Source organism: Leuciscus leuciscus (genome assembly GCF_965113295.1).
Source record: "Leuciscus leuciscus genome assembly, chromosome: 18".
NCBI classification, from domain to species: Eukaryota; Metazoa; Chordata; class Actinopteri; order Cypriniformes; family Leuciscidae; genus Leuciscus; species Leuciscus leuciscus.
The window spans coordinates 23,316,570-23,333,250 of NC_138742.1; the positions used below are offsets into that span (position 1 = coordinate 23,316,570).

Genomic DNA, 16,681 nt, shown 5'->3' on the forward strand with positions numbered 1-16,681 from the left:
CCTTCAGGGAACGAGGGTTACATAAGCAACCGAGACGTTCCCTTTCAGTCGGGCATGTTTGATGTAGTCGACGAGTCGACTGATTGGGATCCTACTAAGTTGCCACTAGTGCTGCCACCTTCCAGTGCCTAGACAAAAGCCTCCAGATCTTCCGCACTTGCGAATATGACAGGGCTTAGGCCAGGAAAGTCACTGCTGTTCCACGGCCACTGGGAAAGCGTACCTTTCGTTGGAAAGTCTACGCTGCGGAAGCCACATCCTGCCCGAAGGAGGTAACATGTGGAGAACACATATGGACTGAGCGAACTTAGCGGGCAGTACAACATATGGCATGTCACTGAGGTGGTTCCAGCCAATAACAGGGAGGAACACAACCGGTCAGTGACGGCAGAACAGGCTCTGCCAAGGGAAGACAAGGGCTTTCCGCAGGGAGTCAACCCATGGAAGAATACACATATGGGATCACCGTAGGGATCACAACATATGGATCCCACCTAACACAAGTTAAACAAGCATAAAAGTGATAGTCTAGTATCGGACGCTCTGCCACGTTCAACACCGACAGGGTGAGGAGGAACTCAACAGGGTTTGGAAGAGGGAACTCAACTGGAGCAAAAAGCGCACTTATCCAGTCCATAGAAGGGGAATGGCGCAGCAAGCCGACACTACAAACCGGGCTAAGGTGAATCTGGCTTCATGACAAGGGAGCCCACTAAGCAACCGGCTCGACACATAGGCTAATTTCTTAGCGAATGTGCTGGTGTCGCCCAGCCCACAACTCTTAATCTGTCAGCGAGGCACTCGTGTCAACACCCAGGAAGGAGCTACACTCTTTTTATGGAGGAGCTCACTACCCAGGTGAGCACGGTGCGCCTTGGAATTTCACCAAGATGGTGGCCACACTAATTTTGTTAGTAGGCCAACCTCCGCATGGAAACCGCCTTCCCTTCAGCTGGTTTCCGTAACAGAAGAGCTAGAGAGGTCCTGAGACTTTGCATTCTGTCCTAAAAACCGCACCCAGCGGGAGGAACAGAGAGAAGTTTCAGGGCTGGGTCTGCCTCCTCCAGGGCAGCGCTTGCAGGCTCACCACCTGGTCCTGTTTTAAGGGAGAGGAAGGAACCTTGGGCACAGTCCAGGCCGGGGTCTCAATAATGAGAGTTAGTCAGCCCAAACCAGGCACGATTCGTTGACCGAAAATGTATGCAGGTCCCCTACCTTCTCGATAGAGTAAGCAAGTAGGAGAACTGTATCTTTAAAAACAGATTTAACTCAACGACCTGTAGTACTCAGGGGAGGTCTCAGAGTGCTGTGGCACTGGACACTTCCTATATCTCAACTACATCCTGATGTGCTTTAAGGCAACATCATTTTGAGGGTGGAGTGGAACAGCCACACTCTGAACCATCTTCTGCAGGAAGGAAGCACAGAAGTGATTGAACACTCTCTGGGGTCTTCCCGTGAGAAGAACACCAACAACGAACAGGTTCTACTTCAGATCGTAAGCAAGCCTCTTTTCTTTGGAGGGAGCTCTCGCAGAAGTAAAGCATCTAAGCTCTTTCAGAGGTAGATAGCTGAACCACCACAACAGAACCTGGATTTCTCCGGCCCGGTGTGGGTACCAACGGTGCCGCATCCCTGAGAATCTCAGAGGAAGAGTCAGGAAGGCTGTCTAGGAAACGAGGTCCTAGTTGGGCCATTACGGGACAACTAAGAACCTGCTCCTCTGACCTGACTTAGCACAGTGATGTGCAAGAAGGCTCACTGGGTTTTTTATTAATGCACTTTGCGTAGACCCTGGCGTTAGCTGTGAACCAGTGTTTCCGTGTTTAAGGGAGTAAACAACTAGCAAGGGAACAAATCAGAGCGGCAACAGATGTAACTGTGCGGCCTCGAAGATATCCGGACAGCTGGAACGCCTGGGGATGGAGTCTCCACTCTCTTCGGCAACAAGTTGTTGTGAGGCCACCTGGGCGGCACGATTGAGCAGACCGGAATTTTTAAAGTGGAAGAAGCGACCTCAGAAGCTTCTGACCCCATAGGAGGAGGTGGCGGGCGAGTTGTGATATGCAAGGGAAGCGTATGAGCAATGGTCGCTGAACTAGGCAGTGCATCTTGCTGAGCAGCAGCATCAAGCAAGGAAACTGCTACAACTCTAGGCAACTAAATGCCAATGCAGTGTGAGGTAAGCCCAAGCCCTCCTTACTGCATGCCCATTATACATGGCCCCTAAGCTAGTGTTTAATAGACACTTGTTCTAGGAGCCATTAGTCCGGAGAAACAAAAGGTCTGAACACTGCTAAGGGTTTGGTAGGGTAGGTGTTGTTAACACACAGAGTATGCTGCTCTGCCACGGCCACCTAGGAACTTGGTCATAAAGTCAGTTCTGAAGCGGTCATCATATGGAGGAAACCGCATTTCACATATGCCTCAGGAGCCTCTGAAGGTTATTCAGTGGGACCCTTTCTCACCTCTAAGCACCGACCGGACACATTCCAATTGAGAAATGTATAAACCAAGTTCCCCTCCGTACCGGAAAAAAGCTCCTCAGTCCGTAGACGAGTACTCCTTTCCAGTTGACCTGAAACCCAACTGGCTATGTAGCCCTCGAAGGGAGGGACTTGTTCCGAGACTTCGACCCCTCAACGCAAGACACAGGATTACCTGTGTTTGCTAAGGAGTGGATATCTGAAGTACGCGTCCTTCAGGCCCCACGCTGCAGACCATTCATAGGGATGTGCATTAGTAATGTGTACTGTGTAGTAACTTGAACGGAGGCTTAGAAAAAGGGCACGAATCAAGCACACAGATCCCTAATGGTCTAACTCACTATAGTTTGAGTACAATGAAGAACAGGCCTCACTTAGAAGCCTATTTTCATATCGGCTGGAGGAACGGCTCGATCGCAACCTTTGCCAGTAAGGAAGCGACGACCACACAATTCGGAACACAGATGTGTAACAAACAGCGCTGCACATGGGCGCGTGCCGGACGAACTGAATCGTCTAGCCAAGTCTGATGATACAAGAACCGGCTGAGTCGCTCGGGAGCACCTTTCAGTGCTACAACAGACCAACACAGGGGGCCCAAGGTATCAGAGACGTACTCAGAGTGAGGCAGCGGGTTAGAGACAGGGAACCTCCAATGGAACCTCTGGCACGTCCATTACAGACAGGCCAGCACGCTCAACAAAGGAATCCATTGGTATCGGTGTGATGGAATCGTGAGGAGTCCATGGGGAATGGTTACCGGGCAGAACCTCCATCACTATCCTACAATCACCCAAATCACACAGCACCCGAGGCTGGAGTGTAGAAATGGGGACTCCACCTTCGTGAACAGAGGTGAGTCTAGATCTCAACACCGAGACAGTCATGTTCCCGCAGTGAGAACACAAACTATCCACAAAAGCTGCTTCAGCATGCTGTGAGCCCAAACACGTGATGCAACAATTGTGACTGTCACAGGGGGACAGGGAACGACCGCATCCAGAAACGCACGGGCGGAATGACATCTTGAAAAAGACGCAAACGCACCCGTGTTGCTCTTTCAGGAATTAAACACTCTCACCAGTGCCGGAGCACACAGGGGAATAATCGCGGCAACACTGACAGGGATAGTACAGCCTGTACCAGTGAAGCACTCACTCTCTTTGCCCTCAACTGGCTGTCAGACAAACAAACACAAACAAAGATTTGTTTTGCCGTTAAAACAGCAGTTGAAAGCTTAGAAAGCTCACGATCACCGCTGTCATGCGCTGTAAACACCAGCACCAGGAAAGACTTCCTGAAGAAGCACCGACACACTCGCTCGTTGTGAGACAACACTCTTCAGAGACATCAGAAAATCCGATTGGCTCCGAAGCGAAAGACAACTGGTGCGTACTTCCGTATTTATACCCGTTTTTACAATACTCGAAGATGACAGGCTCCCTAGCGTGATCCAATCAGTCGACACGTCGACTACGTTGAACGTGCCCAACTGAAAGGGAACTACAAAGCATACCTGTCAACACTCCTGTTTTCCCCGGGAGTCTCCCGTATTTCACACCCATCTCCCGCCCCCCTCCCATTTTGTTATTTCCCCCGTGAAACTCCAGTAATTTGTATGGCCCAAACGTCGTTATATGAATAATCACATCAATATATTATTCCAAGGTTGTCCAGTTGCCAGATCTTGTATGAAACCCAGCCTACTCGCGCAATCAACACATCATACAAATTTCAACCCATTTGTGAGCTCAACCTGGCAACCTACAACCCAGTTGTGCCGTCTGCGCAGGTAGTAGACGCGGGAAGTTGAATAAGCGTTACTGGTAGAAATGGGAAAAGACTCAGTGGTAAGTAAATATTTAACGCAATTAACACAGCATCCGTTTTTTTCTGTCATCATTTGGCTGCATGGCGTTACATGATGCGCTTTTATTCTTGCTAATGCTTTTAAACCATTCAAGCCATATCTTACTTATTTTCTAAAACTTTAAAAGCGGAAAGCGCATCACTCATTCCTGGGAATACATTTGACATCGCGATCTGACCTTGACGGAATTACCAGAGAAAAAGTCTCAGCTGTGCTCAGATTTGTAAACCGTACAGTTGCTTTGGTTTTTCAATCCGTACCCGTTTCACCCCGTGGCTCAAAAGGGACACAACAAAAATAGGGACACACGAGAAAGCCAAAATAGAATGCAAAATTTATTAACAAAATAGAACTATACAGAATAAAAATAAAAAACTACGTACAAGGTAACAGTGAACAAATTCATAATCCGTGCACGTTTTCGCAATCGTTGTTTTGTAAATAGTTCTTTCGCAATAGTTGTTTGTAATATTCAGTTCCTGCGAAAATTTTGAAATACTGTTCCAATAAGTGAAGTTACACAACAATATGCTGATTGATTACATAACAATATTTGGATGTAATATTCAGTTCCTGCGAAAATTTTGAAATACTGTTCCAATAAGTGAAGTTACACAACAATATGCTGATTGATTACATACCAATATTTGGATGTAATATTCAGTTCCAGTGAAAATCTGTTCCAGTTAATGGAGTATACACAGGTGATGTGTAATATTCAGTACCAGCAAACTTCACCTGTTCAGTTTTGCAAACTGTACTCACAGATCATCACTCATCACTCATTCCTGGGAATACATTTGACATCGCGATCTGACCTTGACGGAATTACCAGAGAAAAAGTCTCAGCTGTGCTCAGATTTGTAAACCGTACAGTTGCTTTGGTTTTTCAATCCGTACCCGTTTCGCCCCGTGGCTCAAAAGGGACACAACAAAAATAGGGACACACGAGAAAGCCAAAATAGAATGCAAAATTTATTAACAAAATAGAACTATACAGAATAAAAATAAAAAACTACGTACAAGGTAACAGTGAACAAATTCATAATCCGTGCACGTTTTCGCAATCGTTGTTTTGTAAATAGTTCTTTCGCAATAGTTGTTTGTAATATTCAGTTCCTGCGAAAATTTTGAAATACTGTTCCAATAAGTGAAGTTACACAACAATATGCTGATTGATTACATACCAATATTTGGATGTAATATTCAGTTCCAGTGAAAATCTGTTCCAGTTAATGGAGTATACACAGGTGATGTGTAATATTCAGTACCAGCAAACTTCACCTGTTCAGTTTTGCAAACTGTACTCACAGATTTGTGGCCTATACCTTATTTTAGAAATCTGTTTTTCTTCATATTGATTTGTTGTGTATTGTTAAGATGAATACAACTGTCTTAACTGAATTTTTCTATGATTTGGCGATGGGGTGTGTCATGTATAGATGACATGAAACCGCATGTGGTTGAACTGAAAACCCCCCAGGTCTCCCGTATTTTGGTACCCAAATGTTGACAGGTGTGCTTCAAAGGTTTTCGTCTTTCAATTTCATTATACAAAAGTATAAACTTAATTTTGTACTGTATGTAATGTAAACATGGATCAATATAACAAACTGCAGTGAATTCTAAAAAGTAGAGAGTGTCTGTCAAGTTTTGGTTTAGTTTCTGTTTTCATGGACTTTTATTTTGTATTCCCTTGTTTTGCATGTGTTCAGTTCCTGTTTCTCTGATTGTTTCTGGTTACTGATTAGGTTCTTCACTTATGTCTTGTTTGGTTTCTCGTTTGTTCTGGTATTTATTGCCCTATGTTTCTCAAATTGTCCATTATTGTCTTTGTTTACAGTTTATCATTATTATTATTATTATTATTATTATTTACAATCGATAGGACACATTTCTCAATACTTAGGTCACTCTTTCAAAACTCTTCACACAGTTCTTTAGCTGAAGCTTGGGCTTTACTCCTGGCTGTGGAAAATATAGAAAATGGACAAGAACGAAATTTCTTAATCTTCACTGATTCAAAATCCTGCCTTCAGGTACTTGAATCTGTGTAGACTGATCATCCCATAATTATAATTATATTAGCTTAATTAGATCTTTTACGCAAGGAAAATCTTTTTCTGCTGGGTTCCAGGTAATATTGGTTCATCTGGTAATGAGAAAACAGTCATCGCTGCAAAGGAGGTTCTCAACTTATTTCAGTGTCAGATTCCACCCTCTGATCTCAGACCTGCAACAAACTCTTATATTAATAACATGTCGCAGATGGAATGAATGCTACTGAAATAAGTTACATGATATAAATCCTAATATAAGAATTTTTTTTTTTTACTGATTTCAAATCTAGGTATGATCAAGTTGTTGCCCTTTTAGGTCATACAAGACTTACACATGGCTATTTATTAAAAGGCGAAGAACCACCATCATGCTTCTTTTTCAAACTACAATTACTGTTAAAAATATTTTACTGGACTGCACTGTTTTTAATGTACATAGACAATGGTTTTATTCAGAGATGTGTTTATCTGATGTATTTAAAAAGTATCACCTGAATGTATTTTAGAATTTTTCTCGTTAAATGTCTTATATAGCTTTTTGTTAATTGCATGTGTTTTGTTGTTTATTCAGTTTTCACCATGAAGATAGCCTTGGTGGTTCAGATTTGAATTTAGCAGATGCGTTTGATGAACATTTTAATCACATTATCAAATGTAAAATATATATACTGAGTCTTCATCTCATGTGAGTATTATTTTATCACTTTAATAGTTGGGTTAAAGTACACTACTGACTTTTAAGACTATTTTAAGTGATTATCTTAACTTTACACCTTCATTAGCTTCTCCTCTGTTTATCTTGCTTTCTTTTCTTTCTTTTCTTTCTTTTCTCTCTCTCTCTGTTCACTTTCGGTCTGACCTGACACACTGCAGTCCTTCTAGACCTGCTGTTAATGGGGTCTTTCAGCAAACCTCACAGACTAGAACAAACACACTCATTCATGCGTCTCCAAAATGCTAATGCGGCTGGCTCCTGACACATTTTCAAGGAGTTCCCATGTCATGGCATGGTGTAATTCCTCACACAGAGAGCCATTAGTGCAGGCAGCCTACAAGCAAACAGTGGCCAACAAGGCCCTGACATAGACTGGCCCTAGTGGCCCCTGTTAAACAGGTGCCTAAATGCATTTGGCACAGACAAGAAAATGCAGCTCTTTTTTTTATGGTCTTAAAGGTTATATTTTTTAGTTGCTGTGTTATAGTAGAGAAGTCACTACTCTAGTAATTAATCAGCATTTAAAGGGATAGTTCACTTTGAAATAAAATGTTGGTATGTTTTAGCTTACCTCAAGGGCATCCAAGATAGGTGTCTCTGTTTCCGCAGTAGTTTCAATTTTGATATTTTTAGGTCAAACCGTTCTTGTCTGTCAGTCATATAATGCAGGTCTATGGTCACCACCTCAAAGAGCATGCACAGAGTCCAAATTAAACAATTAAACAATTAAACAATTCCCCATCGTAAGTACACATTGATGGCCTAAGACACGAAACGAGCGGTTTGTGTGAGAAAACGAACAGTATTTATATCGTTTTTACCTCTTGTACACAACCACGTTCTGGCTTAGTCTGCGCAAGCGCCGGAAAGCGTCGGAAGTGATCTCTCGCGCGTGTACGTCACTCATTGTTTACACAGAGATTTCGGGAGTGTTACTTTTCACTGTGAAGATCTAAACATATTTAGACGTACAGGAAATACGATTTCGATATATCAACAGACAACGTTGCGCAGACTAAGCCAGAACGCGCGCACACGTCACACACCTGGAAGCGCGCGCGCCCTCAGATCACTTGGACGTGGTTGTGTACAAGAGGTAAAAACGATATAAATACTGTTCGTTTTCTCACACAAACCGCTCGTTTCGTGTCTTAGGCCATCAATGTGTACTTACGATGGGGAATTGTTTAATTTGGACTTCTCTGTGCTTGCTCTTTGAGGTGGTGACCATAGACCTGCATTATATGACTGACAGACAAGAACGGTTTGACCCTTAAAATATCAAAATTGAAACTACTGCGGAAACAAAGACACCTACATCTTGGATGCCCTTGAGGTAAGCTAAAACATACCAAAATTTAATTTCAAAGTGAACTATCCCTTTAACTGCCAAATGGCAACCAATGGCAGCTCGTCAGGGGCAGAGCCATAGAGAGAAAGAGTTGCGACACTCTTTGATGTCGCCGCAATGGCTGTCACGTGGTTCATGTAAGCCCCATAGTTCCAAAACGTACGCTGGCTGTAATGTTCTTCTATGGGACAGACAGCAGCGATTGCATTATTGAACGGTAAATATAAAATAAAACACACACCCAAGTACTTTTTCAGCTGTTATTGCATTTTGTTAATGTCAGTTTTGCATTTGGAGAGGCAACATTTCACTAAAGAAAATGTGAGTGGTGCTTGCAGTGGCAAAACTCGCCACTCGGTTGCTAGAGTGTGGTACATGATTGCATACGAGCCAACAAACATGTCTGTACGATGTTCTGGTACAAATGAAGACCAGTATAAGCATTGCAAAGGGCCTCTGATACAATATAGACGGCTGAGTTTGAGTGGTGAATGCTGCGCGTCGAGTTGTTCCAGAGGTAACGTAAGTTTCTGAAATATCAACCTCTTTTGAATTGTCAACATGTCATTTGTACATGCACAGCGTATTTATTTATATTTTATGTTGGTTTCAACCAATTTTCAAGCACTGCCTGCTAGCTAGTTAGCTAGCGTTAACTCAGCCAACACGTCACATAATGAAAAGTTAGTATATCCCAAAAATTCAATTAAATAAAAATTGCTATAAAGGTGGTAGCGATTCATTACCGAACTAAGATGCTACCTTCACAGCTGGCGAAGTCGCGCTAGCTAACTAGCAAGCAGGCAATGCTAGAAAATTGGTTGAAACAACCAAGATAAAATATAAATATTTACGCTGTGCATATACAAATGAAGACCAGTATAAGCATCGCAAAGGGCCTCTGATACAATATAGACAGTTGACAATTCAAAATAGGTAGATATTTCAGCAACTTACCTCTGGAACAACTCGACGCACAGCAATGGGGTGAATGGGGTCCAACGCCCAAATGAAAGTGTTTGGAACTAATCCGATCTTCAAATCCCGGAAGTAGGCGGTTAAAAGCGCCGCCATTTTTTACAACGGAGGTCTATGGGAGTGTCGCAACTCTTTCTCTCCATGGCTCTGGTCAGGGGAGGCAAGGGAGGGACAGCCGTCCCAAAACTCTAGAAGTTTTAACGATTTAATGTTAATTAAAGTTAATTAAATGAAATAAAATTTCATTTTCATGCCTTGGAATGTGAATTTCTTGTTTGTAATTTCACCATTGTAACACCGCAAAATATTACTGATGTCGGAACCACCGCCGCTCCTCCACCGAACGTACCGAATCGAGTTTGAGGGATAGAGGAAAAATCCATAACTGGAGACTTTTGCCTCTGTCGCTATTTTAACACAGACATTTAAAAGGACAGAAGGATACTGGATAGGCTAGGTGAATTAAATTATAGTTATATTTTCTAGCTGTATGCGTTTTTTTGTATTTTATTTTTTTACATTTTATATCTAAAAGTGACCAAAAAAGCCATTTTAAAGCATTTAATGATAATAATAATAAGTCCTCCTATAGAGAGGATCCCCAGACCGCTACAGTTTGTGTGTCTCCTCTATTTTAAAATCCACAAGCCAACCCTGATGGAAACATAATTTTCCTTCTCTTTCATGTTATTCAGAGAATCTACAAGAAATGATGTTACAAATTAGCCAACAATATGCTATTTTTCAATCATTAGATTTATTTTTCAAGACATGGTCTTTTTTCCGAGGTTTTTCTGGAAGTTACTGTTTATTGAGTCTGTATTATTGGTTATTTGACAATTTTGACAAATTTGACAATTCTGAACCACAATGAAACTGACATTTCCTCTTTGGGACTTTTATAGATAATGCAGCATCAGTTAGCTATATTATTGCAGTTATTTATTCATTTGTAAGTGTTTATAGAATTATTTAGAATTATACTTTTGCATAAAAAAAACAATTATTTTTGGAAAAAAACAAGTTATATTCTAGAGCGAGACCAAGAAAAAGAATGCACAGTATTAATTATTTTAATATTGAATTTTTAATGATTCAGTCAAATCATGTTGGATTCTAAATGTTTAAATATACCAATTCATTAAAGAAGCTTTCCATTAATTAGAGCAGACATTATTATTATTATTATTATTATTATTTAAAATACACTGGGAAAAAATGGTGTAGAATTTACTTTGAAACAATTTTCACTCAGAATTTGCTAGTAAATATACAAATAGTTTCAAAGAAACTTCAAGAAACACATCGAAATAAACGTGAAATTTTCAAGTTAAAAAAACATACTTTTTTTTTTTTTTTTTTTTTTTTTTTTGCTTTTATTGGGGGGTGGGAGAACCATTCCAGAGTTGTATACCATATTCAAATAATTTATGTACTGAATGAATCATTCTCTTCCGTGTTGGAGATGCATCTGGTTTAAACTCTTGAGTCTTGAGTGAATTTGATTGACAGGCTGTGGTTTCCTGTTTATCTGCTGCGGGGTTCTGTCACAACTTGTTGTGAAGATTATAATTGAAAAAACAAAAATGAAAAAAAGTTTGTGGTAAATCAGCATGAAATGCTCAGCAAGTTGGGACAGAACAATCATCCAGATTTTTACAGCTGATGATCTTGGTTCCATCTTAGAACAAGGACATTTGAGTGCAAAATCCTTTGTGCAAAATCCATCTCTAGTTTATCTGAGACACAGATGAAAATTTGACAACATTGGAAAAGCTTCTCTGGAAATGAATGGCACATTCACCTCCCGCACTTCTTTATATGAGAAATGAACCAAGCGTTCATTGAGAGATCTGATTATGGCCTCCTGATCCAGATAAAACATTCATTTCTCAGTCGTATTCTTGTTTTGTGTACAGACAGTACAGACCCACTAAATGAAGAAGGAAAACTAAAGGTTCTTTTAATGAGTCAGGTTTCATAACCTCAAGCCAAATCTGATATTTCTGCTTTTACCGTTCGCATTCTTGTTTCTAATTAACCCATGTGTGCTATTAGTGTGAACCGAACACAAATATGCATTGACAAAAATAACATATCATGCACACAAAGACAAAATACAAGACAATCCATCAAATAGCATGATGAACAAACTGTTATGCTTGAATCAAATTTGATAACTCGTTTGTGAAATGTTTTCTTTACTTGAATTTAATGTTCCTTTTTTTTCCCGGTTTTCTTCATACCACTGGTGGTGGTTGAGGAGAGATCCCCTGATATGATTGTAAAGCGCTTTGGGTGTACAGTAGTACATATGAAAGCGCTATATAAATGCCTCATTCTATTCTATTCATTCTATACTAAATATTTTCACCATTTTCGAAGATACTGGAACTGACTGACTATAGTAGTCTTAACATGTGCAATTAATAATGATATTTATGATGATAAATATACAAAATTCCAAACTGGTGGTGTTGCATGGCCCTATATCTGATGCAATTATATTTGAAAATGGGCCAAATCAGATTGTAAAAGATAAATTATATTTGGATTACTTCCACCTTGCATGTATCCTCAAGGACGTGACCAGTGCTTGTCAACAATATTTTCATATTTATATTATAAATCAGATTTATTGTTGTTTGTTTTTAAACAGTCCTTCCAAATCCCTTCAAGCCAACCTTAGTTTTGCACATTATCTGATTTGGGAAAAGGTCTTAATATCAATAAATGACACATATTTTTGCAGTAAGATTTTTTTTTATTTCTTAAACTAGCTTAATTTAATTTATGTATAAAACAAGACTATCTTTTGCTTTACTTCAGGGTTGTAAAATAGTGTGGCAATTGCAGTGGCAGAAAGTTGCATGAGAGTTTTCTCTTTTCGTGCAGTGTATTATTAAAATGATTAAAGCAGACAAGGTGTTGTGCGAGAGTGCTGATGGTCCAGGATGTTCCTGAATGGTAGCGAGATGAATGGGAGGTTCCGTCACTCTCTTCCTGTCTGTCCCAGATACTTCCAAACTTTTACTGCGTTGCGGTGAGGCACAGATTAAGAGCTTTCTCTCTCTCTCTCTCTCTCACCCCATCATCTCTCTCTCCATCCTGCCATCCTAAATCACTGAATACTGATAGAAACGTTTGATGCATTTTTCCGAATTTTGCACTGAAAAGTGCTGTGTTGACTAAACTGTATGTGAACGGAAAGATGTGCTGCAGCAGGTCTGGCCATATGGAAGAAATAACACTATGAACTAATACAGAGAAATAATACAGACAGGCCGTTTTCATTGTGCTATTGGATCTGTAATGTAGCACAGTGGGATTATGAAGGTTTTGATTCAGTATCCAGAAATACATACATTTTGTGAATGGCTTCTAAATGTCTCAACGTTTTTCGTTCTGTTAACTCTCAGCTGCCAATAATTCAACACACAAAAAACACTGCGTCACAACCTGTGTTTATCATTCAAGTGAACCCGCATTTACTGTAGGATCGTGAATCATGTCTTCTTTTATCTGGTATTGTTTTGTTCATGGTTTAGGATGAAAGCATGTCACTCAACCATGCTGGCATCTGCATTTTGTTTTTCCATGCATATGTTTAAGACACTGTGTTGCTCATGTGAGTGTCACAGGTTCTAGCCTGTGTTTTACCATTCCATCTTTCTTCCAATCAATCTCCTCTCTGCTACAATTTATTATACGTTTTTTTCTTGTTACGAAAGCATGAATTAAATTATTTTTTTGGGGGGGTATTTCCCAGGGGAGTAAAAATAAATAAATGCAATTAAATTATTTTAATATATTAAATATTATTTGCTACTGACAATATATACACTGTTGTGAGCATGTATGCTGCTGCTGCATTAATAGACATAGTACATAAATCCCATTGCAGATCCAGGCAAGTGGAGCTGGGGAGGTGGAGGGTTTCAGGGGGACTCCGATTACAAACACCTACAGAAAACTCTGAACCAGACTGTTGAGCAAGTAATCTCATTGGCTGCAGGATCAGCAGAGGCCAATCAGCTTGTGCCATGTGCTAATGATGTAAATGCTTACAGATTGAATGTACAGGACCGATCAGCCTGAGAGTTTCATGACTGAACTACTAACTAGATATTTTTTGGCTATGTTTTCTGCAGTATTATTATATGTGTGCCTAACATCTGGGAAATATTGATTTTTTTATTTTATTTTGCCAATTGACGGGACACACGTCATGAAACTGGGATGTCTGGTCTCCCATCCCTTTAAACCATTAACTCCATTATAAGCATTATGAGATGGAGAAAGCAATTCATGTCTTTTCATGAAGTAGCATTGGTCATGTCAGACTTAATGAAAATGAATAAAATGTACTTTTGTATTCTAAAAGCTTCTCTATTGTTTAACTCACTATAGAGCTCTGTGATCCAATGGTATTCTTTTGAAATGGGCTTTCTAGAAACAGGATTGGTAGCCACACGCTTCACATTGACTTGCCATGCCTCTGTGTTTGCTTAGCCCTCAAGTCACCTCCCTACTTCTGGTATTACTGGTTCTAGGTTTCCGTGAGTTGTCAGATGTCTGAAATAATGTACATGAGTGTTTGTGTTCCAGTGAGAGGATTTCAAGCTTGTTTGATCTCAATGTATTTGTGCAGGTGAGAGGGACAGTCTCGTGAGAGAAGAAGAGTGTCCGAAGGTAAGTGTGTTTGTCTATTATGCAGTTCATATAATAATTATTTTATTTTATTATTTTATTTTATTTTATTGCTTACTATACAGAAACTATGTATTTTAGTGTTTTTATTTTTATTTTATAGTGAAAGTATGCTAAATATGTCAATGTAACTTTTGGAATTTGGACAGCAAGGACATGCCGATTATACAGAGGCCAAAAGAATGAAAAAATGTTAACCAAAAAATGTTTGGAAGCTAACATATATAAATCATTTGCATGTTTCAACATGCAAATCGCATGCTCATGTACATGCATACATACGTGTGTGCGTGCATTTCAGCACCTCTATGCCTCAGGAGAAATACTGTTAAAGTTTGAAGCTGCATGCAGGATTTGTGACTGATTTGCTTTGTCATTTGATGAGCAATATCTTCAAGGTCTGCTAATTAGTTTTTGATTTGTTTGCATTTGTGTGTATACAGTAGCCACAAAGGTATTTGAATATGTAAGCCACTTAAAAATGTAGTTTACAAAATGTGTGTATCTGCAAACTAATTATGCAAACTAATGATGCTTACTTTCTTTTTCTCTGCTATTTTTATTTATTTTACTGTTAACCATTGGGTCTCAATAGGATGTTTAGTGGATGTATGAAATCAGTTTACACAGGTGTTTAAAATATTAACTATGAAATTGAAAATGATCAATTTGCTTTATTCTATTCTGGTAAGCACTTTGGTCAACGGCAGTTGTTTTAAATGGGCTATAAATACAATTTGTATTGTATGATACAATAATTATTCACATTCAGAAAGTTAAAAAAAATACTTAAACAGGTCTATTTTTTTTCCAGCATTTAAATCCTATAACACATTTTGTGCATTGTTTTTCGATTGAAAAGTGTGCCTATCTTTCTTTAAAATGAAAACCACTTGGTTTGGTATTTTGTTATAATGCAATGACATACACACTACCTTTCAAAAGTTTGGGGTCTATGGTTTTTTACAAAATAAATTAATGCTTTTATTCAGCAAGAATGCATCAAATTGATCAAGAGTGACAGTAAAGACATTTATAATGTTACAAAAGATTTCTATTTAAATGCTGTTCTTTTGAACATTCTATTCATCAAAGATTGTTAAAAGAATTTATCATGGTGTCCACATAAATATTAAGCAGCTCAACTGTTTTCAACATTGATAATAATCAGAAATGTTTCTTGAGCAGCAAATCATCATATTAGAATGATTCTGAAGGATCATGTGACACTGAAGACTGGAGTAATGATGCTGAAAAGTACATTCTAAAATATATTAAAATAATATGTAAAACATTTTTTATTTTTTTTTAGCATCAAATAAATTAAGCCTGGGTGAGAATAAGAACATAACAAAAAAATCATACCGATCCCAAACTTTTGATCAGTTATGTAAATTTTTTACTGTGGCTTACATGTCCATATATATTAGTGAGAGACAGAAAGAAAAAACATGGGAGAGAGAGTGGTAATACTCACATGGGTTTCAACTTGTCCAAAAGCCTCAAACTTTTCACACGCAAAACCAGCCAACATGATGAATCTCGCATAATTTGTTTTATATGCGACAGGTGTACGTCTTGCGTACAGGCCATCAGTGTGTCGACATACCTGCTTCTATAATAACAGGTGCCTTTATGTTGTGGCTTCCACCGTGAATGAGCGTTACTGCGTCTGCTTATTAGTTGTCGTTTCAGGCTGCTTGGAATGTCTTTGCTTCCTCTCTGGCATTTTTAAAGCTTTGTTAGTGTAGTCTAAATATTTAGCCGATGTTGTAAAAGCTCCGGTGCAAAGAAAAAGAGTTCGGTTTGTGAATCATGATGAATTAATGAGCATGTTTGCTGTAGACAAAGGTCAAAAGGCAGCTGTCACAGCAGGATGGGCTTTGTTTGCAGGGACACTATGCTATGAAGATTGGATTCTTTGGAATTCAGAGACAGTGTCCTGGCACAATATTTCTGGCCACTTAATGAGAGACATGTCTTAATTCATGAACTTATATGACCCATCATTTTAAGATCTTGAACATCTGCTCTGTATCTGCCATGTAGGAGACAAAAATGGTTTGAGGTTGGATAAGCGTGGCGTCAGTTCTGGCAGGTCACGTTAGTCATGCTCGCATCAGCTGACTCAGCTGATCCACGTTTACCTATAGGAATACGACGCCTATCACTGTGTGTGTATATAAGCTCCTTCAGTATTATCAACAGCTATCGCGTTTCTCAGGAGCTAATACCCTCCTCCATCCCCAGCTCCTCCTCTCGTCACTCAGGATTTGGCTTTCTGATTCCCCTTGAATCAGAATAAATTCTCGAATTATGTTGTACTATAAAATCTTGAATTAATGATATCTGCAATACATTCATGTTGGTTCTGTTCTGTTACCCTAAGGGGGGTTATTGCTGCTCTCCCTGCTCTTATCCATGCTAGCAGAACAGAACCATAACGCCAATACTAACTGTATGCTAATTGTCAATCGTATTTGACAATAGTGGTCCTGGCATAACTAAGTA

At 39.6% G+C, this 16,681-nt stretch overlaps 1 protein-coding gene and 1 long non-coding RNA gene across 5 annotated transcripts in view; both read left to right on the plus strand.

Moving 5' to 3' along the window:
• Positions 1-16,681, plus strand: part of chl1a (cell adhesion molecule L1-like a) — a 65,253-nt gene that overhangs the window by 11,199 nt on the left and 37,373 nt on the right. For 2 of the 4 annotated variants that reach the window (XM_082144999.1, XM_082145004.1), the window contains exon 1: positions 14,018-14,152. The exons of 1 other annotated variant lie outside the window; for it this stretch is intronic. The gene's annotated coding sequence lies outside the window, so the exon portion shown is untranslated. Of the gene's footprint in view, positions 1-14,017; positions 14,153-16,681 lie in introns of those variants that run through there. One more of the 4 variants, XM_082145000.1, reaches the window with a different exon arrangement.
• Positions 1,327-4,544, plus strand: LOC309481065. Its single transcript, XR_014199891.1, has 2 exons — positions 1,327-1,927; positions 2,706-4,544. It is a non-coding gene; the product is annotated as an uncharacterized lncRNA (long non-coding RNA).